The 20,292-nt window shown below is 38.3% G+C and overlaps 1 protein-coding gene across 1 annotated transcript in view; it reads right to left on the bottom strand.

Moving 5' to 3' along the window:
• Positions 1–20,292, bottom strand: part of CNGB3 (cyclic nucleotide gated channel subunit beta 3) — an 812,110-nt gene that overhangs the window by 306,263 nt on the left and 485,555 nt on the right. The window lies entirely within an intron of this gene.

Here is a 20,292-nt window from a genome sequence, read left to right as displayed (position 1 = left end):
CCCCATGTAGTGGAATATATACCTTGAATGTATAATAACTAGTCATCTGTGCTGCTGAGGTCAACAGCTACAAATACTGTTTTAGTCTTCAGATTAGAATAATTACTTTGTTTCATGTTGCAGTGATATTGCTGTTCTTCAGCCCTTCAGGATACTATTAAAAGGAACTGAATTCCCACATTTTTTCACGAATGGACCAGTGATGTAATGAGACAGACCTCCCTCTTTTCATCACATGCTCCCGATATGCATATGGAAGCAGTAATGCTGACAAGGTGTATGCTATTCTGGAAATAACTCATACCAAAGGGTGTTGGAAGGGGATTTTTTTCCAGATTAACACACACTCTGAAGGGCATTATTGCATTTAGAGAATGGGCTAGCTGTGAAATTGTTTTATATTTATTTTTGTATTATTTTATAAATATATTTTTATATTTTTGAGGTAAAATGGTTCCTTCACCTTATGTTTCAGAGTAAGATGTATATATTTAATTATTGGAGAAAGTATTTTATATCCAAAATATAAATTATATAAGTATTTAATTTTGTGCTATTCAGATGTCCAGATTTTTGCCAACAGTACCTACTTTTCAAGAGCCTTTGTACCTGTATTGATGTTTACAGGTTTGGAGGTATTGCATAAATGCAAAACTAAGCCTTATCATCACAGCCGGTCACCAACTGATTTTTTTGAGTGTCTACTTTCTTAACAAAGAAAGATTTCCATAAAGCACAGATTTTACCTGCGTGCCTTCATGTATTGCTTTCCTTCTTTTGACAAACAATAACAATGGTACTTGGCAATTAGAAAGAAAGAACACTTTATTGGTAAAGAATCAGTAAAAAGAAAAAAATTTCCCAGTGAGTATTTATAATGCTGCATTTAATAAGAAACAATTTGATTTTCCATCATTAGATAAATAAAATGAAAAAAAAAATTACGTAACTTGTATGCACCGTGAGTCTTGTTCTTCATTCATTTGTTTAATTATACCTTTCTGTTCCTCGAAAAAAGGCAGTGCAGAATGTAGTCTTCTTCCATTTCCTTCCAAATGACACACACACACACACACACACACACACACACACACACACACACACACACACACACACACACACACACACACACACATTTATTTATTTATTTTTAACTTCCTGTAACGTTTTAATTTTACATTGCTTAGTGATCACAAAAAATGGTGGCCATTTAGTTTTTAATTGTCAGAGCTACATGGCAGTTTAATATGCTGCCATGAAGCAACAGAACTGTTTTTGAGTAGGAATGGTCTATACATTAACACCCCACTAGAAAACATTTGTTCTCCAGTCCGAGTAGTTATGTAGTAAGACACAGTAATGTGCTTGTCCCTCAGATATACAGTACTATACAGGAAGGGGCCCATTTACCATAAGCAATATTACTTGTGCTCTATCATGCACAGCTGAAGTACCTGAAATCTCTTAAATGTATTAAACATGTAAACAAAACGTGGCAGTTTTTCCACCAAAATATAAATGTTAACTATGCAATAAAGGCTTGTCTTACACAGTAGCACAAAAAAGTAATCACTATACTTCCAATTTCAATGCAGTTGTACTATAGGCTAATTAGACATCCTATGTGGCATATACACCGAAAAGTACATTTCATGATGTCCTGTTTTGTACCTGTGTCTTTCAAGCTCTCTGTATTACCTTAGATTTGTTGTGAAGATTTATCTTCAAAATTTGTACTACATTACATTACATATAAATATCTGTGTTACATCTTGTTGTAACGGTTTATGAAAACTTTTATTGGACTTGTGTTAATTATTTGTATTTGCGCTGTGCCTTTGTTCATTGGTCATTGTTGAAAAGGGTCCAGGAACCAGCTCACCCACCTGGTTATAAAAAGAATACATTAATAAATAAAGAAACAAACATACCCCATTTATTTAGAATGGATAGGGTGTGTAAGAAGTTCTTGACAGAATGCTATGGACCTGCAGTTGTGACCAAGTTACGTCCTACCATGAAAAACATTTAGAAGGACCTATTTGTCATCAATAACAACAAACTGGCTACATTTCTAACTTCCTTTCATTATTTTCTTTTCACCCTGCAGCTGTGTGTACCTTGGAGATGTAGCTGTGCACATAATAGAACTGATTCTTAATGGACTATTTAAAAAGTAGACCATGTTGTTGTCTGTGTTTGAATTCACAGAGTAATTTTAAATATCTGCCTTTCATATTGTTATCCTAATTAGCTACACCAACATATTGATTTATGTCACACGCTTAGCTAGTCACACTAAAAGCAATTATTTACCATACTTATATTCTGGTCTGTATCTGCAATGCAGCCAGCTGCCCTTACCACAGGCTTTCTACCAAGATAGGTATTTTACAGACAGGATGAAGAGAGTGCCAAAGGTATAAACATTCATTGCCCCTATTATTTTCAGTTTCACTGCATTGGAAATATTATTGACAAAATAGTGAAGACAACAAAATCACAGCCATAAGCAATGGAGAAATAAAGCTAATAATTTAATAATACTGACTTTAAGAAGAACTTTATCAATATTTTTTTGCAGGCGGCTTCACCTTGACACCCCTTTATTTCTAAGTAACCACCTGCCATCATACCCATATGACTCAAAATAAACTAACTCCAAGGCTGATTATCTTTTCAATTAAAAGAATACTATAAAACCACCAAGGTTTAGCAACTCAGAAGTTAGTATCGCGGTATTGTTTGATGAAAGGCACTTGATGTCATTTCAGGAATCTAAACATACCTGATGATATTGCTAAAGATGAAAATAAATGTTCCCAGTCAGAATCAGTACACTTGGATAAAAAATGCCTAACACATATTAAAGAGAAGTATAGTAAAAGCTACCTTTCCTGGATTTCTAGATATCATGTATTTTATTTATTTATTTGTTTGTTAAATGGAAGACTATGCTGAGCCAAAGCCTTCTTTCCAGCCATCACTCTGGCAAAGCACATTGCAAATATAATATAATAGAAATTAAAAGATCAATAAAGTCCTTAGGTAATATATTGTTTTAAGTTGTCAGAAAGCTATTCAGTGGTTTTGGGGGAGCATCTTGACAGGAATAGCTGTGGCAGTAGCAGGGAGTAATTAAGACCCATGTTTTTCAATAAATATTTCACCTGTTGTGACTCTTTCATCCTTCTTCATTGGGATAAGATCTGTGACAGCTCAAAGGTCTATCAGTGTATCAAACCTGTTCACATATCATTCTGGTATTGACATATTCATCCATATTTAAATATTTTGTTCTTTTCCAAGTCTTTCTGTTTTGAAGTGCCACTCACTGCATGATGCTGCCTTTACTGATGACTAGTCCATGGCTGACTGGGCCCATTTTAGTAGTTTTCTAGTCAGTTATGATTCCTGTAAAACTTTGCTGTATATCCTATATCATCACGGATTATGTTAAAAAAACTGTTATGACAGGTGGACTAACCACAACTAAAAATATATATTGAAATTGGCTCCATGTGCTTGTTTATGATAGACTCTGATGATGGCATTCACAATTACTATAAATATAGTTAGCTGAGGGACAACTGTGAAAAGGAAAAGTATCAGCACCAAAATGTTTTTTATTTATAGGTTCATAGGTTGGTACTAGACTATCGGCCCTAGGGCCTATACAAGCCTAGCCATAACAATTCCCTGGATATTTCTTCCCACAATATTTACTTCTCTGGACCCCTGTCTAGCAGGGTGACTGACATGATCCCCGGGATGAATTTCCTATCTCCCATCCAATCATCAAGGTTTCTTTTGAAGAGGGCCAAGGAGGCGCTCTGCTTGACATGTATGGGAAGTCTATTCCAGAGTATGGGGAGTCTCTGGGTCAGGAACCTATCCCTCTAGCATGTTTTGTTCATTGTGATGACAAGGTTTAGATCCCTGAAGCGTGTGGCTCTGAGGGATTGGGATTTCTTTAAGTAGAGCATGTCCAACAGCTCAGGGTTTGACATGGCCTTGTATGTTAAGCAGAGATCGCCTCTGAGTAGACGATATGCCACAGAGTATAGCTGGAGGTTTTTTAGATGGTCATCATATGGCATCTGCTTTAGGCCTGTGATTCTTTTAGTGAGGTATTTCTGTGGCCTTTCCAGCTGTTGCAGATGTCTTGTGAGGTACATACCAAACAGGGCATTATACTCTATAATGGGTCTAATGAGGGATGAGTAAAGTGGGACAATGACCTCCTTTTTTCTGGATGAAAAGCCCTTAGTGATGAGGTGTTCCATATAGTAGGATTTCCTGACTGTTGTGGTGATGTGGTTATCGAAAGTGAGACCACTGTCCACCTGTGTCCCTAAGTCTCTCATCACACTTTCGATGTTTAGTGTACTGCCACCTATGTGATAATTCATAGGTACATGTTTTTTGCCAAAGGGGATAACTATACATTTCTTGACATTAAGCTTGAGCTCATAGCTCTGGCACCAGGCATCTGTTTCTATAAGGCTCTTTTGTAGAATATCCACATTATTTGGGGATTCAATAATGGCTCTTAGTTTGCAGTCATCTGCGGACTTTGTTAGCCAGAGTCCCTTAGTGTTGGCCTGTACTTCAGAGAAGTAGATGCCAAACAAGAGTGGTCCCAGGACTGAACCCTGAGGTACTCCACTTGTCACTTGTCTGGAGCTGGATTTGGAGTCAGCTACTTTTACAGTCTGGGTTCTGTCAGTAAGCCAGTTGGCAACCCATCGAGTGACATATGGATTTATGCCCAGCTTAGTAAGTTTATCTATGATTCCAGAGTGGGGGATGGTGTCGAAGGCCTTGGTGAGGTCCAGATAGGCTGTGTGGACCACCTTACCCTCGTCCACAGCTCTGGAGACTGATTCAAAGAAGTCAATCAGGTTCAGGAGACAAGATCGGCCCTTCTCAAACCCAAACTGGGTGGGGTCCAGTGTTTGAAGTTGCCCATGTCTTTGTTTATAAGTTCCATGATAATGCGTTCCATGCCCTTGCAGATCAGGCTCGTCAGACTGATGGGACGGTAGTTCCCAGGATCCAAGGTGGATTCCCCCTTGTGGAGTGGGATAACTGCAGCTGTACGCCACTCAATGGGCACAAAGCCTGAGGTGAGGCTATGATTAAACATGACACTTAGGTGAGGTGCCAGTTCATTTTGTAGTTCATGTAGTACACAGCCTGGGATGTCATCTGGTCCCATGGATGCTGTATTTTTAACTTTGGAGAGTGTGGTTTCTACCTGTGTGGCCATGATTACCAGAATTTGGCAATCTTTTGGTATTGAGATGGGCCCTTTAGGGGGTGAGGGGGGGTGAAGTTGGCACTAAATGGATCTGCCAGGATATTGGCAATATCCTTGGGATCAGTATATTTAATGCCATTCTGTTGAAGCTCAGAGCAGATCTGAGCATAGTCATTTAGATTCTTGCCATAACTATAGAATGCCTTGTGGTTGTCTTTGGAATCTTTGGCAATTTTATTTTTGTAACTAGCTTTTGAGGATTTTATGAGTGATCTCAGCTTCTTACTGAGGCTGGTGAGGGAGTTTTTTGCATTCTGGGATTTTCCTCTTTTCTGCAACAGTTTCTTCCTTCTGTTGTATAGTTTGTTTATAGCAGGGGACCACCAGATTGGCTTCTTTTTTTTTGGAGGAAAGCATCTTGGTTCTATGTTGGATGGCATGATTCATGCACAAGTGGATGTGCTCATACAGTGCCTTAGTGTAGGATTCTGCAGTCGAACTTTCATATCCCGTCTGCATGGGTGTCATGAAGTTTGTCACTTCTGACTTCACTAGCATGAAGTTAGCTTTGGAAAAGTTTTTTAAGGAGGTTTCCTTACTGGGGGGTGGGGGTGGTATGTGGATGTCAAGGGTGATTTACTTATGGTCAGACCTGACCAATGAGGGGGTGACCACTGGTGTGGAGCATCTATCTCCCATGTTGGTAATGACCAGGTCTAGGATATTGGAGCCCCTGGTGGGACAATGGATTAGTTGATCCAGGGCGTTGGAATTTATGAATTCCAAGAACCGTTGGGAAAAGGAGTTGGTACCCAAGTATTTTTCCTAGTTAATGGCAGGGTAGTTGAAATCACCCAGTATTAGGGTGTTTGGTTATCAGACTAAAAGTGGCATGATTTATTTTAAGGACTTTATTCTGAGCATTCAATAAACAGTGTAAAGGAAACAGGGGACTTAAAAGGGAATGGTGAGAAAATAAAAGAAAAGATGTCATAGATATTGTGACGACCCACCACTGGAACAGTAATCATGGAGCCTCAATCCTCACCACTGGCACCAGTTGGGGGCATACACTGACAGGATAACAGGTACACACACAATATTTCCAGATGCAGCTCTCTGCATCAAGTGCATTTTCCCTTAAGAGCACACAGAGACCACAGTTAGTCCAGAGCTGGTTTCTCCCTCTTTCTCCAGAACCCCAGTAAGACTCCCCACTGGCACAGCTATAGAGATGAGATCTCAGCTGAGTGGCCAAGCCAAGACCTCCAGCACTCTATCAGTCCAACCCAGTGCTTCATGTCCCTGCCCAAGTAGCTGACACAAGTACACTCTTTGACGTTGGTTTACACACCACACACACACACACACACACACACACACACACACACACACACACACACACACCTGGGAAAGGCTGTTACAGGTTTACTAGCTATGACGCATTTTGCCGAGACTATAAGGTAGTTATCACTGCCACCAGTCAACTCCTTATCAGCTACTTTAAGGCCCTTAACAAAGGGTGTCCAATTTTGTGTAATGTTAATATTAATACAAATGGTAGCTTGACCAAGAGCAAGGCTATTAGGAGTGGCCCACACAGTGTCACCAAATAAATATGCAAGTTCTCTCAAAACTTAAATATCTCTACATAGATCAGCCACAATGAAAGATTTGCTCTCTCACCAGTTCCCACTTCCACTATTAAAAAACTCCTCCTAAAACTAAAGCCAACCACCCTTGTAGCTGACAGTCTACCAGCCAACTTCCTAAAAATTGCTTCTGAATCCCTTTCTTACTCAGTTTCTATCCTCATCAACCGCTCCATACAGGAAGCCTACATCCCCCAACTCCGGAAAGTTTCATATATTATACCACTTCATAAAGGTGGCAATTCTTATGAATTCTCAAACTACCATCCTATTGCCATTCTATCCCCCTTATCTAAACTGCTTGAGAAATGTATTCACTCTCAAGCCATGAAATTCCTAAACACACACAATCTTCTCTCCTCCACACAACATGGCTTCCGGCAAAATCACAGCACAAAAACTGCCCTCCTCTCTTTCACCAACCAGGTCAGCCTTCACAGAAATAACAATAATTTTGTTTTTGCAATGTTTTTAGATCTCTCAAAATCATTTGATATGGTCTCACGCTCCAAACTTCTAGACTCCCTGGCCACCCTATCCTTTGCCCCATCCACTATTGCCCAGTTTAAAAGCTATCTGTCACATAGGCAGCAATCAGTTCAATGGCAAGGCATACCATCTCCTTTACTGCCAACTACAATAGGCGTACCACAAGGCTCAATTTTAGGCCCACTACTCTTCTCCATATTTACCAACAATCTATACACCATCACCCAGCATGCCTCCCTTATACAGTATGCTGACAATTCAACTCTTATCTGCTCTGCTCCATCACTTTCCACTCTACAACAACTCACACAAGAATCCTTCAGCTCTGTAGAAAGTTGGATTACTGATATCCAACTAATCCTAAACCCCAGTAAGACAAAATTGCTACTGTTCAGCCCCAGCAAATCTGTACCTACCCCCCTATCCTTTTCAATTTCTTCCAAAAATGGCACCATCATATCTCCCTCTGACCGTACCAAACTCCTCAGTGTAGAAACTGACAATAACCTACTCTTCGATGTCCATATCTCGCAAACCATAAAAAAGGTCCACAAAAAATGGGAACCCTATACAGGCATAAACAATTCCTCTCAAAACAGGCATGGATCACTCTAGCCCAAACACATCTACTCTCCACTCTAATGTATGCAGCGCCAATACTTACCCAAGTCAGAAAACTTGATCTCACCAGACTTGAATCATGTTACAATAAAATTGCCAAGTTTGCTAACACCTCCACCTTCAGAACCCATCACTGTCAATCTCTAAGGGAACTACAATGGTTAGAACTTCACCAGCTACTCAATTACCACCAGCTAGTCATTGCCTTTAATATCGTTAGATATCCTGAAAAAACCCAGCACTAAGCCAGTTACTTTCTCAATGCAGAACTAATCGTCCTCTCTGATCTACTGAGAAATCCCTCCTCTGCATCTCTAAAGCTAGCAACAATTCAGGGAAAGCTCTTTTTCTCATGCCATAACTAGATCCTGGAATAACCCCCCCTTATCTGACCTCTGCCCCGATTAAGACACATTTTAAAAATGCTCTCAAATCACATCTTATGAATACATTGCTATGTCCATGCATCACATGAATCTCACAATCTCAGCACACTTTACACCTTCCTTCCTGCTATCTCTACTGTATATATGCTACAGTTAGGTATCTTGCTGTCAACTTGAAATTGTATAATATGTCATGTCTAATCATATGATTTTTAATTATTTTATCCTATCTCACTAATCCAATGTTAAAGCTTTGATGTATGAGACTCTTTATCTTTGTAAATTTACTCACTTACTGCTGATGTATTGCTTATTATTTAGATTGAAGTGTATGAGACTTTTTATGACTGTACTTACCTCAATTATCACTGTTATATTATTGTTTGTATTACCATGTTGATGTTAATCTAATTGTGGAGCATTTCTTCCCAGGCCTCCACTGTAAATGGACCTGTGTCCAGTCGAACTATCCTGGTAAACAATGTAAAATAAAATAAAATAAATAAAATAAAAATAATTTAATAATAAATAATAAAAGAACAAGAAAATGCTCAGTATATATTCACAGTGACATCAAAGTTCAAAATCAGAGGAAATATTTAAAACAACACTGAAGGACAGTCTCAAATAAATAAAGAAAAATATCTAAACTAAGCTTTGCTATATTTCTGACTATATCTAAGAGAGTTACTATACTCTAGAAAGTTACTTACAGAGCAAGGCAGATGTTGTAGTGAATGGTTCTTGTCAGGTCCAAGACCAAATACAGAATGAGCTGTCTCACTAAGAGGCTTTTCAAATTAATATCTCAAATATTACTGCTGGGACAGCTTGCAGAATGACATACTTTCTTGTCATCTGACTCTATCCCAGATAAAACCCCCAGTGCTAGAAGCTATCAGTATTTAGCATCTACTTGTGAAAATACATAGACCTCAGATCTTTGGCAGATTCTGGAAGTCCTAAAACAATTACATTCCTTCACATTTTAAGACTAGTAATTATTTCTCCCCAGAAACAACACAGCAAGCTCCCTAGTTTTAGACCTTGTGTCTCTTTGCTGCATTGAAATTGAAATATACCATCCTTTATGGTGTAACCATAAAGTAATTTAATTTCAGTTATTTTTCTGAAGTTAACCTCCTGTATTGCAGTTTCCACTGTCAAAATATATACATTTAAACAGTTACAAAAGTGCATGTACATTTCTGTTCTTTTCCAGTAGGGCACACTTTGGTTACATTTTAAGCACAAGCTCTTTATAAAATACCTTTTTAACACATATTTCTATACAAACCAGTTTGATATACACCTGTTATACAGTTCTAATACATTTGTAACACAAGCATCTTGCAGAAATCATTTTGATATTCACCAATGACACATAATTATTTACAAAATTCCATCTAGCTGGGCTGGCACTATCACCCTTTGTCACAGTTTTAATGTTGGGTTGGTGGTATAAAACAAAGCTGCATACAAAACTCCATGTTTTTAGCGACTGGTTGCTTTCAATGTCCATGACTGCTTAAAATGTTAATGAGAATAATGAGACTCTTACCAATATGGACATCATTGAACACTGAAGGCCTTCAGTAAGCTATTAACAGATGGTTTGGCACACATATGGCAGGATACATAAGGCAGCTAACACATTAACTTTCCAAATTAAATTACAAGGGATAAACTATAACCCCTGTTGAACTGGGCAATTTCAGACTTGAAATTATTTTTGTTTTATATAGTCTAACAGGAGTGCTATGGCCCAGCAGGAGACCTAATTAACCAGTTTTCCAAGAAAATATATTTTCTATTTTTATATCAGAGTGGAGAGTTAATTTATAAAGTGGAATATTATTACATAATTATCATTGTTAAATTTGAATAGCCTTAACAATACCTAAAAAATCTAATGTTATACTTTATTTGGGAAGCTATAATGTGGACAACAGCTGAATACATGAGCTGCACAAAGTGGACAGTGACTGCAATAAGAGTACTGGAAACATGAATCTAAAATAATGTTATACATAGATTATATAAAATTGATAGCTAGTGAGTTGAATGTATCACTAAAAGAAATATACAACATATTAAAACTTTTGATGTTATCTCAGGTCTTCAACTCAGTAATAATAAGACAAAATCTATTATTAAAAAATAGAAATAAACACGGAGATGAAAACTGAATGCAATGGGGAAATCTCAAGAATTATTATACTGATAATTAAAATAAGGAAAATGGGATGAAACATGAGATAGTAATTATAATAAGATATTGGATAAAATGAACACCCTTATTACTAATTGGAACATGATTTTTCATTTCTTAAGCAGAATTTTTCAAACAGAACATTTCTTAAGCAGAATTTTTTTCAAGCAGAAGATTCTTCAGTTTTTAAAGACAGATAGCAAATTATTAAAATGATAATATTACCCAAAATCTTAATATAGTGTGAACAAAAATATTTACTCCAAGTAATACATATACTAAAATTTCAACAAAATGATGCTAAAGTTTTTGTAGTTTCACAAAAGCACAATAGTCTATAATCATCATGTTAAAATATGGAATGAAAGAGGGGTTTAGTTACCAGACTTAAATATACGTGTATGGTCTGCATCTTTCAAAATGAAAATATATTGCTTAGATGATAATTATTTATTAATTTTTAAAGTTATTTATACCTCACTTTTAATCTAGACATATTACTTCACTTTTTGATCCATAGATACATTACATGTTATAAGTAATATTATATTGTTAGCTCTTTGTATTTACTTCAGTATAATATAGCCTTCCCAACAGATTTTCAATATATTAATAACATTCTTAAATTTTAGGAAACTAGTTTTAAAAATATGAATTTAAAAATGGTTCTTTCTAATTACATCTTTTTGTGTTAACAAAGGTCTCACTTAAAGCTTAAACAAGTTAAAATTAAACAGGTGAGTAAAAAAATATTACAGTGGTATATCTGTTTCAAGAATCCAGATGGAAATCCATGGTGTCAATTAAAACAGAATTTAATTTAAAGTAGAATGATTGCTTAACAATTCAAGATACAGGAAAGAAAGCACAAGATACTTTGACTTGAATGAGATTTATTAGGAATCAACAAGTTCCAACATGTTTTATATATATAAATATATATATATATATATATATATATATATATATATATATATATATATATATATATGCACACACACACACACACACACACACACACACACACACACACACACACACACACACACACACACACATTTAAAATGTTGAATGCTATAATGTCTAATGTTCATTTGGTCGAAAAATAACATCTAAACCCAAAACATTGAATGATCAAAATGTCTAAACTCATTTAATTGAAAAAGCAATGAGTTCACCCCCCCTACTTAAATATACCAACTCCGATATTGCACTACAGTGCAGAAATGGGCAAATTTGATAATTTCAACATTGTGAGTTTAGACTAATTTTAGTTCAACATTATGATCATTTAAAATAATGCATTCAACCAATTCAGTTTCAACCATTTAGCATTCAACATTTTAAAGGTAAACCATATATATATATATATATATATATATATATATATATTTAAATATATATATATATATATATATATATATATATATATGAGTTTAATTATAATAACAAACTTACTCCTCACTCTTTTCAGACTTCTATAGTATTTTAATAAAGAAAATGAATGATAATATTTCGTAATTCTTATTTCAGGATGAAAAAACAATGGCAGATGAAAATAGATATTTAGTATTAAGATAAATAAGCAAAATATTAACACAATGCTGTATTATTTTTACATGGAAATACTTACATAGAGATTTTCACACAGACACCACATACAATAGCAAAGATAAGTAATGATAACAAAATATGCCCAAGATGAAAAAATATATTAAAAAGATTGAATACACATTATTTATGACTATACACTTTTAAGAGAATATTGGGAGAAAATGTATCATTTGCTGCAGGCCCTATGGTCTGACAAATTTACACTTGCCAAATTTGGTGGTATTTAATGGTTGTATATCGAATGCTGTTATAACAAATCTATTCTATATTCTGTGGACTATTCTTCCTGTTGCAAGGAAAACCATTACAAGAAATTGGAAATCTAGCCATCTACTACAATTTTTAGACTTTCTTCTCTTGTTGGAACAGACAATGTCCAAAGAAAAGGAGACTGAGAAACAATTGGGGGGGTCATGAAGGAACTGTGACATGTACAATTCCATCCCACCCACGCTAAAACAAAAAAATGCCACACATGTCAAACATCTAACTTCCCAAAGGCTATGTTCATACTCCAGTCCTCACTAAAACTACCTATCTTTCTGTCTCTCTTCCATTACCAGTATCTCTATCAATCACCCTAACTCTAACCATGCTTATCCATTGTCTATTTTTCTCTTTCTTTCACACCACTACTGCTCCTCCAACTAAACTATATCCTTAATCCTCTCCTAATAATACCCCATCCTTAGCCACCTCATCTCTTTCCCTATTTACTATCATCTCATCCTCTCCACTATCAGAACTTTTTTTTACTTTTGGTTTTCTGGATTATTTCTGCTTACACCCTTCCTCCTCTACTTTCTCTTCCTGCTGTCATGACATCCAATCTCATTTATGTCACTATACATACTGAACCTACATGCATTTCTATTGCTCGTGAATCTCCAGCTATTACACATTAACATATCTTTAAATTATGTACGATAATATAACTTCTAAAGTATATGATAAATATAATTACTATTTAAGGATAAATATTACCTGCAAAAGTAATGCTTATCATATGTTCATAGGTTAGTATTAGGCTAACTGCACTTATGGGCCATTTTAAGCCTAGACAATTACTGCCTGTGAGAATCAAACCCTATACTTTGTGTCTATAAGGCAAACACCTTAATCAGTAAGCCAACCTCCCACCCATGGAGCTTTTATCCCCAGGCTTCCACTGAAAATGGGACTTGTGCCCAGTCAGATTTTCCAAGTAAATAAAAAAATAAATAAAATCTCATACACCTCAAAAATGCAACACAGGCACAAAGTACATTCAGCAAGTTAAGCTTGCCACCTCACATAAAACAAGGAATTCCAACATCATGGCAATAAGGCACGTATCCACCCAACCAGTTGCTATAGGTGACTCCATTGTAAAACATACAGATGTACCTCTCACAGGATGAGCGAGGAAAGAGTGACAGTTAGTTGCTTGTCTGGTGCCAGGATCCATGAAGATCATACATGCAGTTAAGACCTTGAACAGATACTGATATGGCTATGTCATAGTACATGTGGGTGCCAATGACTGAAGATGCACTCCCTGGACTATATGAAGATAGACATGATGGAGGTCTCAAACTGTGTGTCCCATGCAGTTATGAGCCTAGCACTGAGTAAGATTCTAACTTCTCCAAGGATAATTTCGCGATATGAGCAAAACATATTTGACTTGCATAATCAGCTAAGTTTTTGGTGCAATTTGAAGGGGGTTCAATATTTGTTAGCCTGGGAACATATGATTGACAGATTTCACCATATCACTGGGGATGGCCTGAATCTGTTCCCTCTAGAGTTCTGATTATTGGCAAAGTACACTCCTGTAGTGCCTTTTTTAAGCAATGCCAAACTAATAATCATATCAACATAACAAAGTAAACAAAGGAAAATATGGAAGTGTTACTGAGCAATGCTAAGAGCCTAAACAAGAAACTCCACTACCCTATCAGACCTCATCACTCTGGAGTACACAGACATTCAGAGACTGATGGTGCAGTGGTGCAGCAGTTAACATTGTCACCTCACAGCAAGATGCTCTCTGGTTCCATTCTTGGCTAGTTTGCCTTCTGCATGTCCTCCTTGCATTCGCATGGGTTTCCTCCAAGTGCTCCGGCTTCCTCCCACATTCCAAAGACATGCATCTGTAGCATTTCTCCCAAGGCCTCTGTTAAAAAGGGTCTCTGTCCCAGTCATACTTTCCTGGTAAACAAATGTTAAATAAATAAAATAAAATAAATCTGTGTAGTGACTGAGACATTGTTTAAAATGGAGCAGCTGTAGAGGGGCATAATGCCTTCCACACATTTAGACCAGCTACTGCACAGGTGGGAAAAAAAAATTGAAGGTATCTCAATCTTCATCCAGAAGAGACTCATATTAAGCCTGGCAAAGTGTCATGATGTATTAGAGCTTCTTCATGCCCAAAAACCATCAAAAAGGTGCTGTGCCATATATTAGCTAGCTACAGAACTCCCTGTATGACCCAAGAAAGACGCAATGTCTATCTACAGGAAATGGAATTTCTCAGTATTAAACTCAATACCATTTTCCTAGGTAATCTAAACTATCCAGCTATAGACTGAGAAACCTACACCACTAGTGCACAAGCAAAGAGATATCTGGACTTTGTCAATATAAATGCTCTGGAAAAATTGGTGAGAGTATCCACTGGGGGGACATCTTGTCCTTTCTAATACTGGGCATCTTGCAACAACCCTTGCATATCTTCATCACTTATTAAGTCTGACTATAAAGCCTTCTCATTTGAAATAAAACTGAAACCAGAGACCCCTTCCACCCAATGTACCTTTAGAAATTTCTCTAAGACAAACTACCTACTCCTACACTGGCAAGCTTCAGATCCACACTAAACCAGTTAACTCCACTAAAGACACAGGAACGCATACAGCCACATTATACCAGCATGTAAACAGCTGCACAGATGCAGCTGTACCATGTAGGAATAAGCACATTTCAAACCTCAGAAACAACCCTCCTTGGTAGAACCATAATATCAACAAGCTTTACAATAAAATGAAGAAAAGTATGACCAAAAGAAAGAAAAATAATTTCTAGAATGCTAGAGCCCTCATCAAAGAAATAAACAAACAACTCAGGAGCTTAATAAAATCCACCAAAGCCAAGTTTGAGGCTAAAGTAACCACCCATGCCAAAGACAATCACAAGGTCTTTTTTAGTTATGTTTGAAATCTCAGAAGCACAAAGCAGCAATGCCCTGAAATGATTGTGCATGATTTTACCTGCACTGAGGCTGAAGATATAGCTAACCTACTGGCTGTTAATTCAGCTGAAACGTTTCATCAATCTCCCCTCCTTACGTTCCAAAAGATATAACTGAAATTGACTCACCTCCAGCTATCACACAAGCCCAAGTTCTGAAGGCACTATAAAAAGCTAAAAAATACTGCACTGATGGATCTCAGCAATATATCTGGATGCATTTTAAATAGCATGAACCATGACTTAACAACTGTGTTTAAACTCAGATTCCATACAGGTTTTGCACAAAGTGAATACAGCTACAGTCATTCCCCTCCATAAGAGAGGACCTTTCACAGACACAGGCAATTACAGACTCATAATTCTGACCAGCCTCATATGCAAAGCAATGGAAAGACTTAGTATGGAACTGATAAATAAAGACATAGGGAACCTCCAAGCACTGGAATTGTCTCAGTTTGGATTCATCAAGGGCAGGTCATGCTTACTCAATCTGGTTGACTTTTTTGTAAAGGACACCAAAGCAATGGCTAAAAGTTAAGCAGTATACACCACAAGCTTCAACCTGGTCAAGGCTTTTGATGAAATCTCCCTCTCAGGCATTGCAGAAAAGCTAAATAAACTAGTAGTAACTCCTACATGACCCAGTAGATTGCTACCTAGCTCACAGATAGGATGCAGTAGATCAAAATAGGGGAAGCTACCACAACAAAAAATATACTTGTTTTCCCTGCCTTTCTAAGTTAGTATAGTCTAGTTTTCAGGTTAGTGCTGAATTCAGGGCTGTGTTACAAGTTTCTGTGTTTGCCCATACCTTACTTGGATAGAAGAACGTTTCTCTATTCACTGTGAGAGAGGGAGCTTTGAGCAGCCTATCTGTCCCTGGAGGAGTGGTTTCAGCCCAGAAATTAGTAGTTTGTTGGCCATTTTGGGCTAATTTCTATCTCTTTCATGTCCCTGCTATAAAAACCTCATTTGTGAGGTTTTTGGGCTAGTATACAGCTCAGCAAGCTCCTGCCAGGTGCTCTGCAGAGTTCTACAGCAGCAAAGAGACAAAGAGAGAATATGGAGTGAGTAAGTATCATTTTTCTGCATTTTCTTGCTGCCTTTAGCTAATTCCACCTAAAATGCCGATTTTCTAGAGTTTCTGTGATTTAAAAAGCTTGCTTCAGCTACATATTGTACTTATGTTACTGCCTGCACTTTAACAAAGTAATTTTTGTGTTTAAATTACCTGTTTAACTGTTGTAGGTGACACACTCAAGTGTGATAGCCATTTATGTACATTTAAACTGTTTTTTGATTGTAGCTGCTTTATTTTCTGAAAAAAAAAAAAAAAAAAAAAACAAAAAATACTTGTTTTCCCGCCTTTCTAAGATAGTATAGTCCAGTTTTCAGGTTAGTGCTGAATTCAGGGCTATGTTACAAGTTTCTGTGTTTGCCCATACCTTACTTGGATAGAAGGAAGTTTCTCTGTTCACTGTGAGAGAGGGAGCTTTGAGCAGCCTATCTGTCCCTGGAGGAGTGGTTTCAGCCCAGAAATTAGTAGTTTATTGGCCATTTTTGGCTAATTTCTATCTCTTTCATTTCCCTGCTATAAAACCCGCATTTGTCCAGTTTTGCACGCCGGGCAGTGCCAGTTAGCTAGGGTATAACTATTCCCGGTTCCACAAAGTCTACTCTTCAATTTTTCCCTTGGAACTAGACAAACTTTCAACTTAAGCACTCAAACCATTCACTTCTCATCCCGGCACTTGCTCAAAATTCATAGCAAGCACTAATAAACCTTAGCACTAGACCCCCCTATACTGTAGAGAAGGAAAAGGCTGTCTATTCAACCTTACCAACCAATCAGTAAAACAGTTCACTGTACCTATCTAGGCATGTCCAAAGGGCAGTTTCAGGTGTGCTCTCTGGTCCAACTGGTGAATCTGGGCATTTTGAGGCAATGTTACAATTGCCTCATGTACACAGACAACCCTTTCCTCCTTCCACCAAACACTAATACATGTAGAGATGCAATTATACAGCCAAACTGGAGGCTAAGCTCTCTCAACCCAAGACTGGACCAGGCAGTCAAGAGGAGAAGAGAATTACTTGCATCACACCACCAGTCTGACCTAGACCTATGAAACCAACACCGGCAAAAAACACACATAAATACATGAAAACATACTCGGAGGCTCTAAATAAAAATCTGCAAAAGCAACAGAGACCTCCAAAGCAGACATCCAAGCAACCTCCACCCCCCAACACAAAAAATCAATGTGCCATGCAATCACAGCCCTTAAGGCAAAATAACATACCCAACACACTAGTAATAGGTGACTCTATAGTCAAGCACACTGACGCCCCACTCACTAGGCTGAACAAGGAGAAGGTTACTGTTAGCTGCCTGTCGGGTGCCAGGATCCGCTACATAACACAAGCACTCAGGTCACTCCAGAACAAGTACAAATATGACTCCGTTATTGTCCATGTTGGTGTGAATGACCTGAGCCGTACCTCCATGGACTACATGAAGAGAGACATGGAGGAGCTCTCTGATCAGGTAGCCCAGGCTGGTATGACCCTGACCCTGAGTAGCATCCTGCCCTCACCAAGAATGATACCACTGTATAGAGAAAAAATTATCAATTTCAACAATTGGCTAAACTTCTGGTGTCATTCAAAGGGAATCCAGTGTCTGTCAGCCTGGGATAACATGCTCGACAAGCTACGCTGCTTCGCTAGAGACAGCTTGCACCTGTCACCCTTAGGCTTTCGAATACTGGCCAAGACTCTTGCCACCCCCATAATGCCTTTATTAGGCAAGGCTGAAAAGACAAACCCACTGCCATAAATAGCGCAAGTAACAAAAAACTGAGGGTAATGCTACTCAATGCCAGAAGTCTAAACCTCAAAATGCACGCACTCAAGGCACTCCTCAGTATGGAGAAAATCGATATATGTGCAGTAACAGAAACCTGGTTTAATGCTCCAGAGAGCACCCCAGCACTACCAGGCTACAACTCATACCATACATTTCAGCCACAAAACCCAGGCCGAAATACAAAAGGCGGGGGAGTATCCATATTCATCAAAGATACCCACACCTCCAGGTTAGTGGCACAGCATGATGCTTCAGAGATCATCCATGTGCAAATAACAATGGGCAAAACTGCTATTCAAATTATAGCTTGCTACAGATTACACACCATTTTCCAGGACCCCCACTCCGCATTCCTGGAAACACTGGGAAACATAAAGTTCCTACCAAACATCCTGATATTGGGTGATTTCAATTACCTAAACATTAACTGGGAGAACTACTCAAGTACAAACTCCCTTGCCCAACATTTCCTAGAATTTATAAACTCAAACACCCTGGATCAACTGGTCAACACCTCCACCAGAGGTGACAACATATTGGACCTGGTCATCACCAACATGGGCAACCGGTGCTCCACACCGGATGTCAACTTCTCGTTGGTTACATCTGACCATAAACTAATCACTCTGGATATCCACATTCCACCACCACCCCCAGTTAAAAAAAACACAGTGAAAAACTTTTCAAAAGCAAACTTCATGTTACTTAAGACCGAGGTGGGAAGTTTCAAAGTCCCCATGCTAAAGGATAACATTGTCCAAGCTGCAAAATCCTTTACTAATGCACTCTACGGGCACCTCCAAGAATGCATGGGTTGTGCTATCCCAAGCAAAACCAAGACTCTCACTCCTCCATGAAAAGGAAACCAGTCTGGTGGACCCCTGCCATAAACAAGCTATACAATAGAAGGAGGAAACTAGTACAGAAAAGAGTAAAATCCCAAGAAGGGAAGACATCCCTGATTAGTATCAACAAGAAACTATGTTCCCTCATAAAATCATCCAAGGCTAGCTTCGAAAGAAAAATTGCCATGGACTCCAAAGATAACCACAAGGCATTCTTTAGCTATGACAAGAATCTAAGTGGCAATTCTCAGATCTGCTCGGAGTTAGTGCAGAATAGCACAAAATACACTGAACTGACCGATATAGCCAACATCCTGGCAGACAGTTTCAGTGCAAACTTCACCCCTCTCTCACCCCGAAAAGGGCCCATAACTATACCAGAAGAATGTAGTGCCCCTGAAATCACAGACACTCAGTTTAAAACAGCCCTCTCCAAAGCCAAAAACATAGCATCAGTGGGACCGGACAGTGTCCCAGGCTGCATCCTACACAAGCTCAAAGATGAACTAACCCCTCACCTAAACACACTGTTTAATCTCAGCGTCTCCACAGGCTATGTGCCCACAGAGTGGTGCACAGCAACGGTTATTCTGCTCCACAAAGGTGAAGCCACAACTGACCCCGGGAACTATCACCCTATAAGCCTGACTAGCTTGGTCTGCAAAGCTATGGAGCACATCATCACGGATCTCATTAACAGAGACATTGGGAACCTCCAAACACTGGAACCTACCCAGTTCGGCTTTGTTAAGGGCAGATCATGCCTCCTAAACCTGGTGGATTTCTTTGAGACAGTTACCAAGGCTATAGATGAGGGAAAGGTGGTCCACACAGCCTACCTAGACCTCGCAAAGGCCTTCAACACCATTCCCCACTCAGGTATTATAGACAAGCTCACCAGCCTGAACATAAACCCCTACATCATGAGATGGGTTGCCAACTGGTTCATGGACAGAACCCACATTGTTAGAGTTGCGGGAGCTAGGTCTGACTCTAAACCGGTTACAAGTGGCATTCCCCAGGGCTCAGTCCTAGGACTCCTTCTGTTCGGCATATACTTCTCAGAGGTACAGGCAAGCACAGGAGGACTATGGCTGACCAAGT

The sequence above is a fragment of the Protopterus annectens genome, chromosome 3.part0 (assembly GCF_019279795.1).
Source record: "Protopterus annectens isolate FY-2018-M chromosome 3.part0, PAN1.0, whole genome shotgun sequence".
In the NCBI taxonomy this organism is placed as follows: Eukaryota; Metazoa; Chordata; order Ceratodontiformes; family Protopteridae; genus Protopterus; species Protopterus annectens.
This window is presented reverse-complemented; position numbering and strand designations above follow the sequence as displayed.